This window comes from Schistocerca serialis, chromosome 2 (genome assembly GCF_023864345.2).
Source record: "Schistocerca serialis cubense isolate TAMUIC-IGC-003099 chromosome 2, iqSchSeri2.2, whole genome shotgun sequence".
In the NCBI taxonomy this organism is placed as follows: Eukaryota; Metazoa; Arthropoda; class Insecta; order Orthoptera; family Acrididae; genus Schistocerca; species Schistocerca serialis.
This window is the reverse complement of record NC_064639.1, coordinates 682,184,420-682,208,122: the sequence shown is the minus strand read 5'-3', so window position 1 is coordinate 682,208,122 and position 23,703 is coordinate 682,184,420.

Here is a 23,703-nt window from a genome sequence, read left to right as displayed (position 1 = left end):
TCACATATTGATCAATTATCTTTCATATTTAGATATGTGAACGAGAATAGTGAACCTGTTGTACGTTTCCTTCTGTTTTTACCAAACCCGCGACACAAGTCCGAAAACTTAGCTGAAGCTGTACTAAAGGTCCCGTCTACAAATTCCATAGATATTACGGGCCGTAGAGGCGAGAAATATGACAACACAAGCAATATGTCAGCAACCTACACTGGTTTGCAGGCACACATTAAAGAACGAAATCCGAAATCGCATTATGTGCCATGAGCAGCACATTCTTTGAATTTAGTCGGCACTAGTGCTGTAAGCTGTTGTCGGGAAGCATGTACATTTTTCAATAAAAGATCACGAAAACAACTTCATGATGACGAAGAAGCGGACTCTGAAGAAGTTTTTCTGACTGGAAGGGAAAAATTTAGAGTCGAAACATTTCTCCCAGTACTCGACAACTTGTACGTCGACATAGTGAGGAGGAAGGAAAGCTATAGAATACTGCTGGACTCCTTCACAGTTTTCAGTAACCTTAAGAACAGTTCACTTGACGACACTGCTGAACGTGCAGCAATACTCCAACCGTCATACGACAGATTAAGACCCTGTCTTCCCTAGTGATTGTGTACATTTCGCGGAACTTTTGAAGTCTTCTGAGATTAGTAATATACTAGTCGAAATGAGTTAATTTTTTCGAAAAGGGAGGTGTTTCCGAATGTTGACATTGCTCTTAGAATATTTCTATGTATGGCACTTACAAATTGTTCACCAGAATGCTCGCTTTCGGCTCTTAAAAGACTGAAATCGTACCTACGTTCTACGTTGATCTGAGGAGAGATTGAACGCCTTGTCCATTCTTCACATCGAAGCCGACCTCCTAATTGATAACCGTCTGAACTATGAAGATACGATCAACAAGTTTTCTGCCGTCAAAGCCAGACGCAAAGCCGGCCGCGGTGGCCGAGCGGTTCTAGGCGATACAGTCTGGAACCGCGCGACCGCTACGATCGCCGGTTCGAATCCTGCCTCGTGCATGGATGTGTGTGATGTCCTTAGGTTAGTTAGGTTTAAGCAGGCCTAGTTCTAAGTTCTAGGTGACTGATGACCTCAGAAGTTAAGTCCCATAGTGCTCAGAGTAATTTGACCCATTTTTGATCCAGACGCAAACTTTGCTTACTGGTGAGTTTGTTTATTTATTCATATTAGTTTTAAAAATTTGAGATTATAATGTGATTTTTATTATAACTTAGAGCACATTCATTAGATTTACAAACTAAGTATTATCTGTTTATTTTACAATAGCCGATGGTGGAATGCGGAACTAAACCTTGTTTACGTGCAGACGTGACCAAAGGTTCCCGACAATACTAAACAATACCCGGATGACCCAGCCGCTCGGCGCTGTACAGTCAAGTCATACTGATATTGTAGTATATTAGAACTGATGCGTATTCTTGGCGTCTGCTGCGATGTATAGTTATCGCGGAAATATACATTATCGGTGAGTACGCTCAGATAAAAAAGTGCTAATAAATAATGTACTGTAGTTCGGCTCTGTCGATAAATACGTACAAGCTTTTCTAACACCGTTAGAAGGAGCTATGATGAGAGCAGTAGCTGCAGTACAAAACTGTTCAGCTCTTACATGGATTAAAGATATTGTGTACACTTATTATGCAGCATCTAGCTACACAGACCCTAATGCTTTACACGTTAACTATTAGATTATAAAACAAATTTGATTTTTCCACACTAGTCTGTAAAACTACACTCCTGGAAATGGAAAAAAGAACACATTGACACCGGTGTGTCAGACCCACCATACTTGCTCCGTACACTGCGAGAGGGCTGTACAAGCAATGATCACACGCACGGCACAGCGGACACACCAGGAACCGCTGTGTTGGCCGTCGAATGGCGCTAGCTGCGCAGCATTTGTGCACCGCCGCCGTCAGTGTCAGCCAGTTTGCCGTGGCATACGGAGCTCCATCGCAGTCTTTAACACTGGTAGCATGCCGCGACAGCGTGGACGTGAACCGTATGTGCAGTTGACGGACTTTGAGCGAGGGCGTATAGTGGGCATGCGGGAGGCCGGGTGGACGTACCGCCGAATTGCTCAACACGTGGGGCGTGAGGTCTCCACAGTACATCGATGTTGTCGCCAGTGGTCGGCGGAAGGTGCACGTGCCCGTCGACCTGGGACCGGACCGCAGCGACGCACGGATGCACGCCAAGACCGTAGGATCCTACGCAGTGCCGTAGGGGACCGCACCGCCACTTCCCAGCAAATTAGGGACACTGTTGCTCTTGGGGTATCGGCGAGGACCATTCGCAACCGTCTCCATGAAGCTGGGCTACGGTCCCGCATAACGTTAGGCCGTCTTCCGCTCACGCCCCAACATCGTGCAGCCCGCCTCCAGTGGTGTCGCGACAGGCGTGAATGGAGGGTCGAATGGAGACGTGTCGTCTTCAGCGATGAGAGTCGCTTCTGCCTTGGTGCCAATGATGGTCGTATGCGTGTTTGGCGCCGTGCAGGTGAGCGCCACAATCAGGACTGCATACGACCGAGGCACACAGGGCCAACACCCGGCATCATGGTGTGGGGAGCGATCTCCTACACTGGCCGTACACCACTGGTGATCGTCGAGGGGACACTGAATAGTGCACGGTACATCCAAACCGTCATCGAACCCATCGTTCTACCATTCCTAGACCGGCAAGGGACCTTGCTGTTCCAACAGGACAATGCACGTCCGCATGTATCTCGTGCCACCCAACGTGCTCTAGAAGGTGTAAGTCAACTACCCTGGCCAGCAAGATCTCCGGATCTGTCCCCCATTGAGCATGTTTGGGACTGGATGAAGCGTCGTCTCACGCGGTCTGCACGTCCAGCACGAACGCTGGTCCAACTGAGGCGCCAGGTGGAAATGGCATGGCAAGCCGTTCCACAGGACAACATCCAGCATCTCTACGATCGTCTCCATGGGAGAATAGCAGCCTGCATTGCTGTGAAAGGTGGATATACACTGTACTAGTGCCGACATTGTGCATGCTCTGTTGCCTGTGTCTATGTGCCTGTGGTTCTGTCAGTGTGATCATGTGATGTATCTGACCCCAGGAATGTGTCAATAAAGTTTCCCCTTCCTGGGACAATGAATTCACGGTGTTCTTATTTCAATTTCCAGGAGTGTATGTAATAGCAAATCCAGTTCAGTGTTTGTTTGTCTGTATTTAGTTATTAGTTCGTGCACTGATATCTCTATTTCACTTTCATTTCTTACGCTTTCCTATAGATTCACGTATTAATACCGAACATGTTTTTTTTTTATCTACTACACAGTCAAGGATCATAAAACGACAGTTTAATTTTAATTTTGAACGCACCTCTGTAAAACTGACACGTTCGCTTCTATTTTTAGATTGTAACACAACTTTTTTATTTTCATTTTCAACGGTTTCGTGTAAAAGAACATATTAAAAGTGAATGTATAACAAAAATCCTTTGTCTCCTATACGTTCTGCTGAATTTTTAGGCCATAAGAGAAAAGTGATTTTCCTTGTGTTCGTTTCTGTTGTCTTTCGACAGAAGAATATGTTAACACAATGCAGTTTTAAGATACTTTCATCCGCTGCCGTACACCAAGTACAGTTCAGGAATCATAGTACCTTTGATTGAGCGCGACTAGACCGCTGACGCGTCCTTCAGAGCAACGAATAGCAGAATATGGAAACAACTCACAGTGCTCCCACCCAAAACGGCAATTGTGAAGTGATTGGGTAATAATTATTATTTAAAATATGCTTTCATGCAAGGGGGCATATAATATGGTGTGCCTAGGAGAGCAAAATTTTTTAATCCACCACTAAGCTAGAAAGTTCGTGCCCTGACGAAAAACAACAAAGTTCCAGAACAACTAGAAAGGGAATACTTGGTTTGAGACTTCTGCAAAGTATACACTCCATATTAGGCTTTTGCAGAATTAAGACATCAGATTAGGATAGGAGAGACGATGAGACGAATCTTGCTGCCACTAGAGGATATCTGTACTTAATTCCTAAGTACAGAGAGAGTGTGGAAATCATCTTCTTCAGCCTCTACTGCTGCCAGCTACTTTACTCACCCTACGCATGTTCTGGTAAGAGCGGCCTTCATTGCAGGCACAGTCATCATTCAGACGCTAAGTAAATTCGCTCGCTTCAGGAGCCGAGTACGCGATCTTGAAGTCATGAATCCAGCTTGTTGCTCCCAATGCGCATTTTGACGGTCTTATGGCGTTCACTCCCATTTTTCCATCTAAGGAGTCATGCGTCTGTTTAATGTTTTTACAACTATGACTTCGACCATAATGTGACAAGATTATAAAGCTGGCTTACCACAAGCCTGAATTTATTATATGTGCTTCCCCACCACTACCTTTACACGCATGTTAGAGTTTCCACACACCTGAGTTGAAACGCTACTTGCGCGATAAATGCAACTATTCATCGGGAGTTGCGCAGCTTTCAGCTGAAGAGTTCATAGAGACGTTCATGAAGAGAAAACGGACCTACAGATGCTGTGCAGGTAAATGGGCATCTCATAGGAATCGTTTTGGGACATCAAATATGCTAATAAGAGAGTTGACCGACGCGGACGAAAGTGTAAAATCAATTTCTAAATAATTTTGAGCCATATATCTGGCTCTTCACTAAAGTCTAATACAAGTATGCGAGTCGTTGTGCCAGCTCGCGTTAAATACAACCAAACTTGAAATATCTGACCACTGGAGACAAGTGGAAGCCATTCATTTCGGCCTGCTTGAGAGCAAATTTATAGCTTGCAGACTCGGGAACACAACTCAAACAGCGCTTCACTTCATAGACTCAGTGCTGCACGGCCTAACTTTTTCTATCGCTTACCTGGACTATATTTAAATTTTTTTCGTTATCAACAGACTAACATCGGCAGCATTTAACGGAAGTGTCCAAGAGGTTGGAAGACATAAACGCCTCTAAATGGGTCTTTGGCCAGCCCCAAGTGGACTGCCTAGAGTATAGCATAACAGTGGCAGGATCGCTGCCACAGCCAGAAAAGGTGGGAGCCATGTTACGGATTTCATACCCAAATACGACTATGGAATTGCGCCGATTTCTCGGCATGTTACTTTGTTAGCACCTTTCGCGTTTTTGGTTATCGCATATACGAAAAGAGCCGCGAAATATCTGTTAATAATGCCGTGCTTTGCTTTTCTTTATCATCATTACCTTTTAGCGGAATAAAATGTATATATGGAAGTCTTATTGTTCTGTATCTGGCCTACAATTTAAGGAACGATTTTTCATAACTGCAACTCATGCTAAGAATCAATATATCTTCCCTACTTCATAGTGATTAAAAGTTGAAATTACTTTGTTATGAACACTGATGTTACAGTTCGTGTGATCGTTCAAAAACACAAGTTCGCAGTGGATTTTATTTCTCGTTAAAATGCTATTTCATACCACGACTAGCCCAAGAACATGAGACTCTCATTACAAAATACGTTGTCACTATAAAGTTTGCCAGATCAGAACGGAGCACAGCAAGATTACTATCAGATTCTGAAGGTACATTAAATTATTTGCACTGTAAATTATATCCTATCAGCAGCCCGCGTCAATCTGCAACACATCATAAAATCTGCTGATCTTCACTGCCAGTCTGGGAGCTAAAAGAAATAATATTATTTTACTATTATTTTACCGCTTCCTTGCGGTATGCTCGACTATATTGTAAGTCGTTTAAATACGCCGCGGCAGCGGCTCTTCGTTCTCCACGCAGCTCAGCACCACAGATAATATTTATATAACTGAAAAATGTCTCAACAGGATGGGATAATATGCAAGCAAGCTTAACAATAAATAATACAAGTTTTCATTTAAACACCTCTATTAAAACCTTTAAATATCTCAGTGATTACAGACCTTTGTGAATTCACACGTAATGGCGTACATTGCTTAGTCTCGACAAAAGAATGCTACATTGGCGTTCTCTACGACAACAACAGGAGATCTTACTCGCACAACTTCCAAATTAAGACGACAAAGACATTCATATTCAACACGTATTATATACTAGTTCCTTATTTAATCTTTGTTTAACATTTATCTTCTGTGTCGGTTTTATTACTCGCCGACGCAGACGTTTTCAGAAATAAATAATAAAAAAAATACATAATTTTATACAATGACACAATATGATACATCTAATTCTCTAATTACTACATAATATATTGTTTTTGTTTCTCTAGACGTTACAATGCCCCCTGGCAGCAATTGACCAACGTTGGAAATGTTCGGCAATATGCTGCCACTAACGTCTGTTTGGTTATTGTCTGTTACCTTGGTTGGATCATTCACTTTACACTTTTTAGTTCTTTTACACTGTAGGTTTAATTACACTTTTTATACTGTTCTTTCACTTTGCGAGGTGACCGTCAACCTAGTCCCAGGGTCATTACATTTATTTGGCTCCCCCATTCGGGCTACGTGCGATCAGAAAACCTGGGAAAACTGCGCCGGAGCCATGGTCATCTCGTCTGGTTTGTTTTAATACCCAGTTTGATCACCAAAAGTTCAGATTCTATCCAATGTTCACATATAACAAAGGCTATTTGTGAGAGCATGTTAAACCTTTAGTCTCTTTGTTACCCATATAATATTTGTGTTTTGGATTGTAATGAAAGTCACTTGTTACACATTTTTACAGTAGTATCATGAATCGTCCTTGCATTTACTCGCGACAATTGGTTTAAAATGTCCAGCATTCATGCGAGTATACTTCATTAACATGACGAAAACATATTGTATCTATATATCACTGAACCAATGAATACTTTGAGTCCGTATTGAATAACTCAAGAAAAAAAAAACAAATGTTTGTCACGTCATTTCGTGTCCACTAAACCCTATTCATGTTAGTGCATTAAACACATATTTGATAGTTCATTTGAATGACAACAATGTTGTACGGAGCTGGCGGCGCGAAGCAATTGTTGAGTAGCGTCGTCTGGAACGCCGCGTGCCGACGGCCGCTGGGTTCGACGACCGGCTCTCAGTAACAGCGACGCCGTGCTGACGTGGCGCCCAAGCAGTCGCGAACCGCGGCGAACCATTCGCCGATGTCGGCGAGTGGCAGTGGTTTACCGCGACCGGCTGGCTGGCGGCACGGCACTCGTCTCGGCTTCTCCGCATGGCTCCCCGTTGTAGCGCATGAAACAAACATTCCACAACGGTGTACTGTCTTTAAGGACACAGATTACTAGCTGTGGAAGAAGATGCAACTTGTTAAAAGCGTTTATTGTTCAGTAAGCCGTCGCTTCACTGGTATGCACAGGATGGTTTGGCGTGATAACAGGTTTCTTGTGGCATTGTGACACTGGTATTCAAGGTTCGTCACACGCACATTGTACTACACATTTTCACTCACTCCACGGTTGGTACACTGCCAGAGCGTCTTTCAACACGTGAAAATGTTTCGTAACACACATACTAAATGTCCCCGTCGAGCGATGTTCGTTTAACTCGACTCCGAACGAATCAATAACTACTGTTTTTATCCACTGTCTATTGTTCGTTGAGCACTGCACTAGGACAGTCTGTCACTCAACACTAGACTTATCGACGTATATATTGGTGCAGATACAACAGTCATTTTCTGTCCCTGCTACACACAATATTCCGTCCTTTCCTCCATTGTTTATGCGCACAGTTTATTTTTTAATACCTTTTAACTGTTCTTCGCATACTCACTCTCATCTACATGGCGTCTATTTGTTTTTACCTTATCACAACACACTTTTCATATTGTTACTAGTCGTATACAGCCCTTTTGTAAAAATTTTTTAATTTTCTTATCAGTGTAGCTTGCCTGGTTATCACCTATCTATCAAACAGATTTTACCATGTGCATGACAGCTTGACTTGGGCATATTGATCAATAAATTCTTCATTTAGCACTAGCATTATTTTTGATAATTTTTCCTATATGACTACAGTGTAGGTTCCACATTGGTTGACTTAATTCGCGTATTGCGTAATGAATATTCAAGGGCGTGTACCAAGTACACAGGCTTCAATTGAAGCATTGTTATATAGAAAGCGGATTTTCCACGGAACGGGCTTGTTTTTAGCTTATGCTCCAGTGTCGTTCTCATATCACTACTGGCAGCAAACATCATATAATTGTTGCATATTACAGAGTCCATGTTTGGCTAGTCAAGACTCTCTCTCTCAGGGTTCCTTATCCTAATACAATTACCACAGTTACCTTACTATATTAGATTGCATCATTAATTGCACTTACATACTACACATAGAAAATGGTTCAAGAAATTAATCCTTTGTATAATGATTCAAGAAATTAATCCTCACTTTATCAACAAGAAGATTGTTCGTTGCTTAATGAGCCTATAATTTTTAAATGGCTCTAATTGTCTGTAAACAAAATCTTTCCTGTGTAAGCTATTGCCTACTTTCTGAATCCACTTCCTCCAAGTTTCATTACACACAAATTTCTTTCTTAATACTAACATACTTATATTCTAAAACACAATTAAAATCTTCTTACAACTATTACTCTTTATATGTGATATGTCACTGAATAAATAACTTCACATCTTTACGTGGATACAATCCTTTGATCTTCCCCGTATGGGGATGTGCTAACAAATAGCTACATTCGTGTGGCACGCTTATTACTTCAAAAGGCCCTGAATATAGCAATTGCCACTTACTATTCTGTTTTAAGGTGGCTGAGGATTTAACGTGGTTACGAATAAGTACTAGATCTCCTACATTATATTTCTGTTGTATCTGCTCATCTAAATTTTCAGGGCGAGTCCGGACAGGTATGATAATTTTGTTAATGTCCCTCGCATCTAACACTAGCCTGATTTTTCCATTGGCTTTCGCCACTGCTACAAGAGGACTACTGTATGGAGAGAAGGAGGGCTCAATGATATCCCAATCTAACATCTTCCGAATCTCTTTAGCTACTAATTCCCTCCTCGACCAAGGGATGGAGTAAGTTGCGCGACAGTATGTTTTGTGGGGCATCACCTCTATGTGATAGTGGTACCCTTTGACTATTCCTGGTCGGTCGGTAAATACCATAGTGTATTCCGATAGCAGCTGCGTCAACTGTTGCTTTTGTTTATCGCTTAAACCTTCAGATTCCTGCACTTTGGTTTGAAATGCCTCAACATTTGTTTCAAAATTTCGATCCTCTAAATTCGGGTAATAGAGGTCTGCTGCATGTGACAAATCATCAAGGTGTAGTACCCAAGGGTTCCTACCCTTGATATTGATTCGATTACAACACGGCACAAGTACCTCCTTCGATTTCATCATAGGTAACTCAATCCTCCTACCCCTATTAACTATGCTTAATTTCCCCAAGGAGAGGTCGACCAATGCATCCCTCTCACGGAGAAAATCTACTCCCAGAATGCAGGCCACCTTCAATCCTTTAACGAGGAACGAGCTCACTATGGCTTCGCCCTCCTTACAAATCTCCACCTGCACCTGGTACTTAACTGATTGGCTCTGTGCACCAATGGCTCCAGACACCTTACAATTATTAACCGGGAAAGTCGGAATGCTATGTCCTTTTCCCAGTGCCTTAAATAACTCCATACTCATTACACTTACTGAGGCACCTGTGTCGATGATTATATTCACTGCAACATCATTGATTTTCGCTTCGATAATAGCTTGCACATTTTCGTTATTATCTTTCTTACATTCGTGTGGTTCGTTCAGTAGATCTTTATCCATACTGACACCATCGTTGTATCGCAGCATACGTATCCCAGGTATATTATTATCACTCGTGTTGCTCTCACTCTATCCCTCGGCCATCGATGGAGAGCATATCGAGGCCGATTCTAGTTTGTTGAATTAGTTACTTGTGAAGTACTTGGAAGGCTATTGTCCGCGACCTCCACTATATGTACGCTCTGATTTGTCGGCCGCCACGGCTGCGCAATAAGCGCGTTTTGCGGCGGTGGTCTATTGTTGTCATACCGGTCATTACCCTGTCGCTCTGGGCTTCTTCGCTGATTTTGCTGCCAATTTCGATTACTATCACTATAATTGCTCTGCCACTGACCTCGCGCATTTTTCCCGCGGTTGGTCCCTGACATTCCAGATTCGTACCGGTCGTCAAATCGACGCCTTTTGTTATAGGTTGTTTGTCCATACCCGTTCTGGCCTCTACCATTACTACCATTTTGCGAATGTTCTTGCCGCTTGTTACCACCCCCACCATTTCCATGGTTGTGGTTTTGTGCACTACTATTTCTGTCATGTTTACATCCTGACCCATTATTCCGCGAGTGATCACACGCTGATTTTGCGTCTTCCTGTATCAAGTCTATAGAATCTAGAACAGACAGGAAGTTTTCCATATCGCTTTCTGGTACGTGTATTAATTTCTCTTTGATATGAATGGGTAAATGTGATTTTAGTAGTCTTATTATGTCTCTTGGTGATATAGGCTCGTCCCAGTAGCGTGTTTTGTTTATATATTTTTCAAAATACCGTCTCAAATTCCCCAGACGAGGTGAGTACGGTTCGGGATTATATACTTCTTTTCTTAGCCGCTCTTGTATACAAGGCGACCAATATTTCGATAGAAATGCCCTTTCGAACTGTTCATATGTCATGCAGCTGTCTGCTACTTCTGTAGCCCACAACGCTGCATCACCTTGAATGTACGACATTACGTATTGAATTTTCTGTGTTTCGTTCCACACACTGGGCAAGATATTTTTAAAGCTTTTTATGAATACTACTGGGTGTACTGATTTCCGTTCAGTAGTAAACGTTTGAAATTGTCTATTTTTGATTAAACTTTCTTCCACTAATATTTTTGAACTACATGGTTTTGCTCCTTGGACATATGGTGTGTGCTCCGAACCGAAGCTACAGCTCTTCGCATTATCGACTACAGATTCCCCATTGTTGTATCGCGTATAAGTTTGTGCGTTGCCAAAACCATGGGCTGTTGGCGACAGAGGTTCCTGTTCCAAATGTTTTCTGCTTTGTGCTAAACCCTTCTCCAGGTCGGATATCCGTTTGTTCATATTCACTTGCCACTGCGGAATATCCTCACTGAGTATTTGTTTGATGGTTTGCACGTCGTTCTGTACCTGACTATTCACTGCGGTACTGAACGATTCGGATCCTCTATTTGCTATGGCTGCTTGTACTTTGGAATTAATGTTCTTGTCAATCTCACACTCCTTCACTTCTAGCCATGAGTTGAATTCTGTTTCAATTTTAGTTGCTTGTTCGTTCCACTTCTGCTCTACAAGCTGCGTGGAATCTGTTTCTAGCTTTTCTACTCGATTGGCTAATACACCTATTTCGTCTACCCTGTTAGTGTTTGCTACTTGCAGGTTGTTGACCTGTTCAGTCAGCTCCTGCACGGCCTTAGGTATCGACTCATAATTCTGTTTCATATCTGCAATCTCTTTTTTCATGTTTTCTAACGATTGCACAAGTTGGTCCCGCTCAGCTTGCCGGCGATCTCGCTCAGCTTGCTGGGCAAGGAAACTTTCTGTTAACTGGCGATCTCGCTCAGCTTGCTGGGCAAGTAAATTTTCTGCTAGCCTACGATCTCGCTCAGCTTGCTGGCGGTCTCGCTCGACTTGCTGTTGCGCAAATTCTGCCTGGTAATTCAGCACGCGCTCTAATATAGCCTGAAGCGAATACCCACCAGGCAGATTACCACTCTCTGGTTCCTGCTTTTCTGGTGGTGGTACCACTTCTTTCTCTACATCCCCTTGAGGACTAATGGGCGGTGGCACCACTTCCTTTGCCCCTGCCCCCACATTCTCACATGTTATATCCTCAAAGAGAGTACTAGTACTACTTGAGGTACCCTGTTCCACATTTCCTGCACTAACTAATTGTTGTTCCTCAGTATCCATATTGCTCGGACGTTGACTACGCAACTTAACCATATTCATAAATTGCTTACTAAACCACAAAGTCTGACAGTTTTGCCCCTGGCACACAAAATACGTTAATTTATCTACCCTAACTGCACACTAAAACTTACTATCTACCATCAACTTTGTCCTGTCACAAACACTATCATCAAACTACGCGCAATATGCACACCACAAGCGAAATGAGATCACTTCACTGGAGCTCGACTTCTACAAACAGGACAACTACACTGTAGTCTTACCTTTAGTTTATCTTATCTCGGGGTTCGGCTGCCCCCGGATTACGTAGTCGTTACAGCTTCTCAGTACTATCAGGATCGTCTTCTCAGACTCGTTTGCAGTAGTACGGTTTGTCATGAAAGAGTATTTACACATTCATTAAAACATAGCATTGATCATGATATACATACATACATTTATCACTAAATACATATATATCTACACATATATAACAATCAACACTGAAAGAAAAATACATAAAATTTAATATTTGTGGCCACTGCAAATTCGGGCCCCGCGTTTTTGGGCGACAGTTTCACGTCCAACTCTCTCGCGGATTGTAAAATTGTTGCTCTTTGGTTTATTTATTCTCTTTGTAACAACACATTTACGAAAAGAGTTACGTGAAATACTTTTAGCAATGCTGTGCTTTGCTTTTCTTTATCATCATTACCTTTTAGCGGAATAAAATGTATATATGGAAGTCTCATTGTTCTGTATCTGGCCTACAATTTAAGGAACGATTTTTCATAACTGCAACTCATGCTAAGAATCAATATATCTTCCCTACTTCATAGGATTAAAAGTTGAAATTACTTTGTTATGAACACTGATGTTACATTTCGTGTGATCGTTCAAAAACACAAGTTCGCAGTGGATTTTATTTCTCGTTAAAATGCTATTTCATACCACGACTAGCCCAAGAACATGAGACTCTCATTACAAAATACGTTGTCACTATAAAGTTTGCCAGATCAGAACGGAGCACAGCAAGATTACTATCAGATTCTGAAGGTACATTAAATTATTTGCACTGTAAATTATATCCTATCAGCAGCCCGCGTCAATCTGCAACACATCATAAAATCTGCTGATCTTCACTGCCAGTCTGGGAGCTAAAAGAAATAATATTATTTTACTATTATTTTACCGCTTCCTTGCGGTATGCTCGACTATATTGTAAGTCGTTTAAATACGCCGCGGCAGCGGCTCTTCGTTCTCCACGCAGCTCAGCACCACAGATAATATTTATATAACTGAAAAATGTCTCAACAGGATGGGATAATATGCAAGCAAGCTTAACAATAAATAATACAAGTTTTCATTTAAACACCTCTATTAAAACCTTTAAATATCTCAGTGATTACAGACCTTTGTGAATTCACACGTAATGGCGTACATTGCTTAGTCTCGACAAAAGAATGCTACATTGGCGTTCTCTACGACAACAACAGGAGATCTTACTCGCACAACTTCCAAATTAAGACGACAAAGACTTTCATATTCAACACGTATTATATACTAGTTCCTTATTTAATCTTTGTTTAACATTTATCTTCTGTGTCAGTTTTATTACTCGCCGACGCAGACGTTTTCAGAAATAAATAATAAAAAAAAATACATAATTTTATACAATGACACAATATGATACATCTAATTCTCTAATTACTACATAATATATTGTTTTTGTTTCTCTAGACGTTACACACCGTCAGTTGCCACACTCTGCCGAGTTACAGAAGCTGTTAATTGCAGCACTCACCGGCCCAAAGAACAAGGGTAACTCCCATAGCATGGGCTGATTGCATATGTGTCGCGTTTGAACCAGCCAAAAAGAGCATCGCAGACGCCACACTTCTGGCTCTTCCTGAGCCTATTGCATCTTTGACACTGGTAATTAACACTAACCAGATGACAATCGCTGCAGCGTTGCAAGAACGATGTAGCAACGCATGGCAACCACTATCGCTTTTCTCACGCGAACTATCGCTCTCACATCAACTGTGGAGCGCATATGACAGAGAAGGTCTGACGATTTATGAGTCCATCATACACTTCAGACCTCACCTACAAGCCAGAGACTTTATTACCTACACCGACCAACTTACGCCTTTCCCAAGAACAATACGACCTGTTAAGCTTGGCAACACATATCACCTACTATTCATCTCGTAGTTCAGCATGGACGTCAGGCACATCTCCGCCATCGACAATACAGTGACTGATTGTTTGTCTTAGGTCGGAAGCGTTACTAGCACGATCGAGTACGCCAAACTCGCGGCCGCTGAACATCAGACTGCGAACTACAAAGACTTTTGTCAACAGGAATATCGACGTTGAATGTCCAGTTTTTTCCAAATTCCAGGGAGTGATGTCTAGCTGTATTGTGCCATGGCCACTTCAAAACCGCGGCCGTTCCTGACTATGGCCTTCAGTAGGGATGTCTTCAATATTCTACATAATTTATGTCACCCCAGTACTCGATCGATTATTCGCTCAGTGACAAATCGTTACATGTGGCTGGGAATACGGAAAGACTGCCGTGAATGGACGAGATGTTTTAAATGCCAACGCATGAAGATACAGTGCCATATGGAAACATTGATACGGGACTTTCCAATCACGATGGCCTATTACAATAACGTCCAATCGACGTCTTTGGCCCATTGCCATCATCCCATAGCCAACGTTACATACTTATGATGATATATCATCACAGCTGCTGGCCAGAAGATGCATTGGTGGACATTACAGCAGAAACACTTGCTTTCCTTTTGTGTCGTATTGGGTGCCACACTTTGGCTGTCCGTTACACATCACAACAGACAGAGGACGACAACTGGAATCTGACCGCTTCAGTCAACTCGCGAAGTTTTGCAGTTCAGCTACCCACAAAACGACGAACTATCACCCGGCCAGCACTGGTCAGTTGAGGCAGCACCAATGTGTCGCAACACTGAATGTACCAAGGCCCTCCCCGTGGTGCTATTCTCCCTCAGAATCACTTTCAGACCAGATCTAGGCGCTTCTTCGGTGGAACTGGTGTACGGCGAGGCATTGGGGCTTCCAGGAGAATTCGTGTTGTGCACAGAAGGCATCAAACCATCATTGCAGCTGCCATGCTCAGGAGTGCACGTTGTAGTTACAACAGGAAACAAAACAATTGCAATTTCAATGAACGGCAAGGCTACCACTGTTTCTGTGGATAGGGTTAAACCAGTTTACATCTTCCAAGCAGCAAAAACCCAGAGCTTCCAAAACCATGACCTCACACAACAACTGCTTCATCACCACCATCACAGCCACCGATGCAGGCTACAGCATCAGTGGAACTGCCAACACGTACCTCTGGATCTGGTTGCTGTGTCCACTTTTCAGCCCTGCATCCACCACGACGGCCAATGTGATGATATCATGCAGTTATGTAGTGTTTTATATATGTGCGTTTTGGGTTTGTTATTCTTTGATTATGCTTTTTATGTCTTGTATGTTGCATTCATGTAGGGAGTATGTGCATAGTTAAAGATAACTCTCCATGATTTGGAACTGTAAGCTCAGAACGATCAGACAAATCATATATTTTTCGCTGTCTCCTGCGGCTGCGACCAATAAAGGTATACCAAGTTAAGTAGTGCAGTCGTTAGCACAGTGGACTCACATTCAGGAGGACAACGGTTCAAACCTGCATCTGGCCATCCTGATTTAGGTTTCCCATGATTTCCCTAAATCGCTACAGGTAAATGCCGCGATCCTTCCTGTGAAAGGGCATGGCTGATTTCATTCCCCATCTTTCCCTAAACTGATGGGAGCAATGACCTTGCTGATTTGGCCCCTCCCTCAAATTAACCAACCAACCAACCAATAAAGGTAAGTTAATTGAGGGAACTTGGGGTAGTCTGGTTCTATCATATTAAGAACTGACTGGTTCTAATAGTTGAACAACAGTCTGCACAGCTTGCACCAACAATTTCAATAGAGGGGTGACAGCAGTGGAGGCAGCTATAAACGTTTGTGCCATGTATGAGGATAATGCCAATTGACAGACCATGGCAAGAAAATGGTTTTCTCATTTTAATGAGGAACATTTTGGCATTAGTGACTCTCCACGTTCAGGAAGACTTTTGAGGTTTCATGAATATCGTTTAAACGCTTTATTTGACAGTGATCCTCATCAGTGTACTCGAGAACTGGCAAATATAATGAATTGGTATCACTCTACCTTTTGTGCAACAGTTGCTTGTGGTGGGTAAGGTTCAAAAATCGGGTGTATGGGTACCTCATGCTCTAAGCCAAAATCACAAGAATCAGTGGGTCGCCTAATGTGCATCTCCACTTGCTCGTCATCAACTAGTTAATTTGCATCTCTACTTGCTCATCATCAATTAGCTCGTGAACAACACCAACCGTTCCTATCCTGTATCATTTCTGGTAATAATAATTGACGTCTTTACGTTAATATAACGAAAAGAAAGGAATGCTTAAGCCGAAACAAAGCACCAAATCCTAATACGAAGACCAGAGTGCATCCACAAAAGATATAGTTATGCATCTGGTGCAACACTGGTGTTGTGGTGTGCTACGAATTGGTTCCTAAGGTGTAACCATCACTGATGACACTAATTATTGTCGAAACTGTGATGTCTTGTAGACGCAATCCCAGAACAACGACCAGAGAGACTGCATGAAGTGATGCTACTCCAAGATAACGCCTGCCCCCATTTTGCTAGACTGAAAAAAAAACCATTCTAGAGTTGGGTTGGGAAGTCATTACACACCCACCTTATTCACCTCATCTTGCACCATGAGGTTCTTACCTTTTCCGCTCTATCGAACAACATTCTAAGGGACTCTCTTTCCAGATGAAAATGCCCTCTGATCATGGCTTGATGAGTTTTTTACCTCAAAACCACGTGGATTTCACAGTTGCGGAATCGAAAAGTTACCTCACAGTTGGCAGGCTCATATGTGACCATTCCTTAGCATAACGGAAATATTTATTGCGGTAGATCACCATAAGAAATGTTACACTGCCTGCAGAGCTATGAACATAGTTTATTGTTTTTTTATCCAAAGAGTTACAGCAAAAAGATACAATTTTTTAAATGGAACAATAGTTGTTTCTATCATGTAGTGGAATCAGTAACACCAGCTGTGTATAAATCAATTTAAATTAATTCCTATCACTTTTAGTTTGGGAGCTACAACCCTTCAAAGTTTCAGGGGCAGATACCACATGCTGTACATAATATATGGCTGTGTAGTGGGTGACGGATGTTCTGGTGGTGGGAAGTTGATTTAAATGAGTTTTCAAATGTGTGTCCATATTCCTGAATGCATAATGCAATGCGCCTTCTAAAGGATCTGCGGACGAGATGTAACATCGCCGGTGTCAAGGAGCAACATGTGCCCTCGATGCGCCGTTTTAGATCATCTGGGGACGTGGGCTCACTCACATAAACACAATCCTTTAGATATCCTCACAAAAAGAAATCTAATGGTGTTAAATCGTGTGACCTTGCGGGCCATGAATGAGGACCATGGCGCCCCAATCACATTCCTGCAAACCTGTTGTTTAGTTCCTCCACAACAGCACACGCAGAATGGGCTGAGTACCATCGTGCTGCATCCACATATGTACTCTCGTGTGTAGACACTCATGTTCAAGGAAACCACCCAAACTGTCGACTATAAACGCGCGATATCTCACCTGTCAGTGTACCTGGGAAGTAATGTGGACTGATGATTTCATCCCCAAGGTTTCCATACCATACATTTATAGACCACTTACGTCGATGGTCGACAGGTCATACACATCAAGGATTGTCTGCAGCCCAGTAGTGCACGTTATGGCGATTCACTGCACCATAATTTGTGAACGTGGTCTCATCAGAGGACATAACACTTTGTAGAGACTCCAGCGTGAAATTACGCTTGGCCCATTGAATGTAACTCTCACATGGAAATCGTTCCCATGAAGCTCCTGGGTCAGTGACAGGCGGAACGGGAGAAAACTGTGGCCATGTACTATATGCCACACAGATGTGAGACAGACACCAGCAACTACAGCAACGGCTCGTAAGCTGACATGTGGCTCGTGGTGTACTGCAGCTAAAACAAACACTTCCATCTCCTCACTTCTTGCAGTTCTTCGTCTGTTACTGCAGCGCATTACCGAGCTGACTGTTTAAGTCGTTGTACAGCACATAAGAACGTAATAGCTGCAGGAGCTCTTCGCCTAGAATATCCCACTGCATATGCCTTGGCTGCTTCAGTGGCATTGTGTCGGCACTCACTGAGCATCAGCAACATATCAACGTACTCACTGTTCGTGTATGCAATCGTCATGCGATGTCAGTAACTGTGGTGTATTGAGCCCCATTTGTTTGTGTGGCTCGAACTGTAGGGTATAAGGTCGTGTGCAGCGACAGTTGGCCGTATAACAGTGCATCGAGGAAGCATCTCGCTCCATGACACCAGCGACTTTACAGCTCGGCCGCACCACATTTAGAAGGCGCATTGCCTTATGTGCATATGTGCAACGTGTGTGGTATCCGCCCCAGAAACTTTGAAGGGTTGTAGCTCCCAAGCTAAAGGTGATAGGAATGTAATTTAAACTAATGTATACACAGCTGGTGTTACTAATTCCAGTGCATGATAGAAACAACTATTATTCCATTTAAAAAATTTATCTTTTCCCTGTAGCTCTTTGGAAAATAACGAAATAAACTATGTCCATAGCTCCGCAGACAGTGTAACGTTTCTTATGGTGACCTACCACAATAAATATTTCCTTCACCTATTACTTCGTAACTTACAGAGGCAACCACATCTAGTGAAACACCCACTGTCCAGTAAGTGAAAAATGAGGGTTACTTATTAGACCTTTCCTGAAGAAAACATAAGTCCTTTCATAAATACAAGTTCCAGCTCGACACATCAATGTCTTCATTTCAGTTTTCTGTTAATTGCACATTTAAGCAAACTGTATCTGCAGTAAGATGAATCATAAAGTAATTTAGTTCCACCTCTCTGGGGGTCACCACCTTGAAGTAGCACTGTCTGTGCGGGTGGAGAGGCTTTTGTGTTTGTGTGAAGTTGAGGGCTATACCGGCTGTGGGGCCAGATTAAGTGTGTCCCACAACTACCTGTCATCCCACATCCATTCCTTGTCTTTTCCCAACTCCTCAATATCCAACCCAAGGTGTGATGCCATCCATTCTGAGGGGTGCATGGCACGTGGGAGGATGTGTCGTGAGTGGAAACCTCATGGGTACCGGGCGACCTCCCTGAGTAATTAGCCTTGCACCACATGTGGTTTCAGTGGTGTGGACCGATTAGATCCTGAACTCCTGTGGTCTCCAGAGACAGGTTGAGGATATAGAATCAGTGCGTAGTGGGAATGTCCGTGTTACTGATAAGTCGCATATATGTACAGTATTTAATAATCACTTTCTGAATATAGGAGGTGAACTAAATAGAAACGTAGTCCCAACAGGGAATCATATAGCACTCTTAGAAAAAAGTGTTCCGAGACTGTTACCTGAAATGCTCCTCCATGATACTGACAAGAGGGAGATTGAGTTAATAATTAAATCACTAAAAACCAAGAACTCTTATGGATATGACAGGGTATCTAGCAGAATACTGAAGTATTGTTCTATGTATGTTAGCCCAGTACTTAGCCATATCTGTAACTTTTCCTTTACGAGTGGTCGGTTTCCTGACCGATTAAAGTACTCGGTAGTGAAGCCACTTTATAAAAAGTGAGACATTGATAATGTTGACAATTTTAGACCTATTTCTATACCATCGGTGTTTGCTAAAGTTATCGAGAAGGTAGTATATACAAGGTTACTGGAGCATTTAAATTCACATAATTTGCTGTCAAATGTTCAGTTTGGTTTTAGAAATGGTTCAACAACTGAAAATGCTATATTCTCTTTTCTCTGTGAGGTTTTGGACAGATTAAATAAAAGGTTGCGAATGGTAGGTGTTTTCTTTGATTTAACGAAGGCTTTTGACTGTGTTGACCACAAAATATTACTTCAGAAGTTGGACCATTATGGAGTAAGGGGAGTAGCTTACAATTGGTTCGCCTCTTACTTTAAGAACAGAAAGCAGAAGGTAATTCTCCGCAATATTGAGAGTGGTAGTGATGTTCAGTCCCAATGGGGCACTGTTAAGTGGGGCGTTCCCCAAGGGTTGGTGCTGGGGCCACTGCTGTTTCTTATTTATATAAATGATATGCCTTCTAGTATTACAGGTGATTCAAAAATATTTCTGTTTGCTGATGACACCAGCTTGATAGTGAAGGATCTTGTGTGTAATATTGAAACACTATCAAATAATGTAGTTCATGAAATAAGTTCGTGGCTTGTGGAAAATAATTTGATGCTAAATCACAGTAAGACTCAGTTTTTACAGTTTATAACTCACAATTCAACAAGAACCAATATTTTGATCAGGCAGAATGGGCATATTATAAGCGAGACAGAACAGTTCAAGTTCCTAGGCGTTCGGATAGATAGTAAGCTGTTGTGGGAAGCCCATGTCCAGGATCTTGTTCAGAAACTAAATGCTGCTTTATTTACCATTAGAACAGTATCTGAAACAAGTGACACTTCAACACGAAAAGTAGTCTACTTCGCATATTTTCATACGCTTATGTCGTATGGTATTATTTTTTGGGGTAATTCTTCTGATTCAAAAAGGGTATTTTTGGCTCAAAAACAGGCTGTTCGAGCTATATGCGGTGTAAGTTCGAGAACCTCTTGTCGACCCCTATTCAATAGTCTGGGAATTCTGACATTGCCCTCACAGTATATATTTTCTTTCATGTCGTTTGTTATTAGCAATATTAGCCTATTCCCAACAGTTAGCAGCTTTCACTCAGTTAATACTAGGCAGAAATCCAATCTGCATGTGGAATGCACTTCCTTGACTCTTGTGCAGAAAGGAGTGCAGCATTCTGCTGCATCCATTTTCAGTAAGCTACCACAAGAACTCAAAAATCTTAGCAGTTGCCCAAACGCTTTTAAGTCTAAACTGAAGAGTTTCCTCATGGTTCACTCCTTCTATTCTGTCGAGGAGCTCCTGTAAGAGCTAAAGAATTAAGCAAATTCCAGTGTTACATTGTTGATTTTCTTTATTTAAACTTACGACTTGTCACCTGAATATGATTTTTTTTATATTTCATTTTATCTGTTTCTAATATCGTGTTATAATTTCATGTATTGACACGTTCCATGACCATGGAATAATAAAAAGTAAAATAAAACCAAACTGGACACAAAAAGAAAATAGCAGTACTGAGGGGCAAGTTGAGACATCAGACACCCAAACATTGGGGCTGGAACCGATGGAAAAAATCACCTCAGCTGAAAAGGGGGGAACACCCATTCAAGAAGTGGGAATTGTTGCTAAGAAGTTGGACCAGATTAAGATCAGAGATTTGTCTGGGGTTCAGAGGAGGAAACTTCTTAGAGAACAAAAGGTAAAGGAAGGAAAACAGTGGCTTCCTAAAAAATAGTGGAGGAAACTGAAAGGACTTGAGCCCAAGACCTCCAAGAAAAGACTGTCCCAGGGCGAAGGGTTTATACAACCCCCTTCTACTTCGAGGGAAGGCAGTAAGAAAACAAGAGAGGAATTTAAGACTCCCACTTCTTTGGATAAGCATATCCAGAAAAAGCCAAAGCAAGAAATAGGGAAACAGAACAATAGTACTGCAGTCCCAGTTTTTAGGATGGAGGTTATCTGGCAATGCAATCCACTGATTAAGATCACCTCACAGCAGGAGGAGCTCGTGCAGATGGCTCTCTTTGAGAAAATGGGGCCGGGGGAAACGCTGGTCCAGGACCCAAATTCAGGAGAATCTATCTGGATCACAGCACTCTTATCTTTGTTTGTATGGGGGTAGATAAAATGGACTTTCTTAAGGAAAAGGTGCCCCTAATATCGCCATGGGAGGATGCAAAGCTGCTGGTAAAGACAGTGGCTGAGCTCTTTAAGACCGCAAAGATATTAATCTGGGTGTCAAAACTCCTTAAAGATACCTCTCCAGAGACTCTGATTGAGGAAACAGGGCGTAAAACCCGAAAGTCTCGACAGAGGATTGGAAGGTAATCAACCAGAAGGTTGCACCAAACGTCCAAACCCTTGTGGTGGAAGTTGGGTGAAGTCCCTGAAGGCAATGCGGGAACAGGACTTCTTGGGGTTCTTGGAGGTTGCCATCAGGGTAATCAAACACATAAGAAGCGACAATGACGGAAAGATGGAGACTGAATGTACTGTAGACAAAACTGAAACACAGTGAAGGGGCCACTGCTGCCCTGAGTCGTCTTCTGGGAAAATAAGAAGTGGATATGGCGCTGATTTAGGAACCCTATTTATATAAAGGCAGTGTATCGGGCCTCAGTGGCACTGGAGTTAAGCTTGTTTACACTAGAAATGTAAGGAACTCCAGAACGTGCATTAATGTAAAAAATTGAATCCCCTTCATGCCAATGGCGGACTTTTGTTCTAGGGATTTAGTGACCATCAGGATGTGACAACGTGAGGAAGGTACCATAAGGAAGTTTCTAATGACCTCGGCATACCTTCCTTACAAGGACAGTGCGCCTCCTTCTCAGGAGGTGAGGAGACTGACGGAAGCCTGTGCACAACAGGGCGACCAACTATTGGTTGGATGCGACGCTAATGCCCACAACTTAGTGTGGGGCAGCACTGACACCAACAGTAGAGGTGAGAACCTTCTAGAATTTCTTCTAGCTATTACCTTAGAGATCCTCAATAGGGGCAAGGAACCTACATTTAGGAATATAAGAAGGGAAGAGGTAAATGACATAACTTTTGGTTCCACTTTGATGAGTAGTTATGTCAAACAATGGCACGTGGCTTTAGAGCCATTCTCATCAGACAACATGTATATCACATTCGAGGTTGAAATGGGTATCAGACAGACCATGTCCTATAGGAATCCCAGGAAAATGGACTGGGAGGTGTATAGGAGGGACCTCGACTCAAGCCTATCGTAAGTCAGTGACCTCTGCCATCATGACCTTTTACCATGACAACTGCTCTATCACCAAGAAGTGCACGAATAGGAATGTATCTTGGTGGAACAACAACCTGGAATCACAGAGGAAACAGAGAAGGAAAGGACAATGGGCAGAATATCGGGAAGCCCTTGTCAAATACAATTTTGTAATTAAGCAAGCAAAGCATGGGTCCAGGAAGATATTTTGTGAGGAGGTAGAGGGTATGGCTGTTAAGGCCAGACTTCACAAAATCCTCACTAGGATATGACTAATCCAGGAGGAACTTTAAGGAAAGAGGGTGGGGAGTATACAAGTACAGCACATGAAACGCTGGAACTACTCCTCAAGACTCATTTTCCTCAATGTACTCTGACAGACAACATAGACCAGGACGAGATCCCTGTGAGATATCGGTTTTCAGGTATTCGAAGGGAGAACTGGGAATCTGCCAGAGAATTTGTCGACCACAGTAAAATCCAATGGGCGATGGGAACATTCCAACTGTTCAAGTCACCTGGCCCAGATAGAATTTTTCCTGCGCTCCTACAACAAGCAGGAGTGAACTTAATGAGATTCCTACGCAGGTTATTTAGGGTTAGCCTAGTAGCAGGAATCATTCCTAACGTCTGGAGGGCAGTGAAAGTTGACTTCATTCCATAGCCAGGGAGAATTGATCATACCAAGGCCAAGGGTATGAGATC